Source organism: Penaeus japonicus, unplaced genomic scaffold (assembly GCF_977035675.1).
Source record: "Penaeus japonicus unplaced genomic scaffold, GWHDUDI00000001_assembly GWHDUDI00000012, whole genome shotgun sequence".
Classification (NCBI taxonomy): domain Eukaryota; kingdom Metazoa; phylum Arthropoda; class Malacostraca; order Decapoda; family Penaeidae; genus Penaeus; species Penaeus japonicus.
In genome coordinates, this window is record NW_028234414.1 from 21942590 (window position 1) to 21945089 (window position 2500).

General features: G+C 35.8%; 1 non-coding gene across 1 annotated transcript; it reads left to right on the forward strand.

The window, feature by feature from the left end:
• Nucleotides 1-1033: 1033 nt before the first annotated feature.
• TRNAV-AAC (transfer RNA valine (anticodon AAC)) lies at nt 1034-1106 on the forward strand. The gene has a single exon. It is a non-coding gene; the product is annotated as a tRNA-Val (tRNA).
• The last annotated feature ends 1394 nt before the right edge of the window (nt 1107-2500 follow it).

A 2500-nucleotide genomic window follows, 5' to 3' on the forward strand; every position in this document is an offset into this window, starting at 1 on the left:
GTATTTACTGTCACTGATTACGACATTGCTTTCCACTTTATTCCATCATCTGGTACACACAGACAGGGAATTTTAGTTTGTGATACGATATACGAATCCTTGAAGTTACGCTGTAGGTCGAACTTCATCCAACAATTATGATCATGATATAGAAGATTACCTGTGTAATATGTTTAGTATATATTCACATTTAAAGACCATGAAATTACTAACTGGCGACTGATTCATCACACTATCAACCAAAAACGTGGCAATATGTCTCTCTTGTTAGAAAATCCTAACTGCCTGCCCTCTGCCACACGAAAACGGTGTTCCACATCTTCGTGTTGTAATCCATACCTCTGGGCTCAGAACAGGCGGATAAGCCTTTTGTCAGGAGCCGTGAATTCCCCTCCCATTAAGAGATTTGTGGATGCCAGAGGTGGATAAGAGTGCGATCTCTTTGGCAGGAGCACTTCCAAGTGACTAACTGTTTATATATCCATTTCTTTGTTAGAATCAAACACGTTGTACATGAATTATATATAAGATATATCATGATATATGTGTATATCCTTAAACAAATAAACAAACACACACACACACAAATACACACATAAATATATGTGTGTGAGTGTGTGTGGTTATATAGATGTTTGTATATCTGTAAATACACTTTTTTTACGTAAACGGGAGTAAGTGCGGTAGATATATATATATATATATATATATATATATATATATATATATATATATATATATATATATATATATATAATTCATTTCAGAAACACATCTTTTTTTTACTGATGATATCATTGTTCTGTGTCCCTTAGATTTTTCGAGATCAAATCATGTTTGTTTACCGCGGAGGTGGCTATTCTTGTCTCAACCATTTTCAAATATTTTTTACATTCAGTGATATCAAATTAATCCTGTGAAAGCCACTTCGGATGTGTGTGGCCTTCCTGTAAAGATCTTTAAAGGTACATTATATCTATTATATTTATATTTAGTTTGTTTTGTTTGTTTGTTTTTTTCTAAGTAGAAGTATGTGCTCATGGTGTAGTGGTTATCACATCTGTCTAACACACAGAAGGTCCCAGGTTCGAGCCCTGGTGAGCACAAGTTTTAACCGTGGTAAGTGCATGCCCACGTATCTATATATACATACACATAGATACATACATACATAAATAAAAAATATCACTTACATATTCACACGCACATGAATGTGTGCTTGTCTGTCTCTCTGTCTTGATACAATTCGCTGCTTTTTTCAGCACTTTAGCTCTAAAAAATCAACAACACTTTGCCCAAGATTTAGAAGGCCCATTTTCGCATTATATATCAGAATGTCCTGTAAGACAGCCTGCCAGGCCACCCACCATAACGTATTCAGAAGTATTTGAGATCATCTGATGTACTAGAAAATATACCTATGCCATATCTTAGATTCGGAGTCCAATATCATATTAAGACCATACGTCAAAAGCAAGAATACCTAACCTAAGTAAATAGCTGAGGTGATAAATAGATGAAAGATTATGTTTTTTTGTTTGTTTGTTTGTTTTAATCGATCTACTGTAAGATATAATCATATGACCTAAAACTATGTAATATCTTCATCGAAAGCTTTGACCATTCACCCGTGTACCAAAGCTTGCCCACGCCTGGTTAGTTAGCCAGGATGATGAGTAACATAATAACATACAAGTTACATCGGCAGGTACGCGGAACCATCCCTTTAATACATCATCAATGCTTCATCAGATGTAATCTATTTCAGATTAACCTAGCTATATAAAAAAGGATATCTTAAGAAGAAGATATTCCTGTAGTTGCATGAGAAGTAAGTCCTCCATGTTGGTGGATATGTTGGCATCCTTATCTTGTTTACCTGTTGCTCTCAAGACTTTTTGTAAGCATCTCAGCCCCACCATTTATTAGTGGATGGATGGGATGGTTACTGCCTGTGATACCCGGATGGTAACCAAAGATTCCTGCAAGGGTTCGCGTATTATAAGGGGCATCCAGTCTTATATTCTTATAAGAATGGAATATGCTAATCAAGGAATGCCATTATTTTGCCACTTATACAATGAATAAGAACCGAAACTGACCCATGAGAGCCGTTATCTTGCCACTGGTCTGTTGACTTATATAACGAACAGGAACGGAAACTGGTCCATAAGAATGTCATAGATACATAAAACTCCCTTCCCTTTACAAATGGATAACAATACCAGGCTTAATTTTATTGAATATACTCGCGGGGTTCATCATAATCACTTAATTACTTTCCCGGGAAGTCTGTATCCTCTCAATTAATCTCTCTAGAATTTTCTATTGCAAGGACTCACTTTTTAACAGGAATTCGTAAAGGCATATTATTACTTATATAAGTGATGACCGTCTAAAGCTTGACTGCTCCTCTGGTCTGCCTAATTCTGAGCATTTTTGCATAACTTCTTTCTGTTTATCAAGTGGGTATTTGCTGTTCCCAATTGGCTGTCTTAGC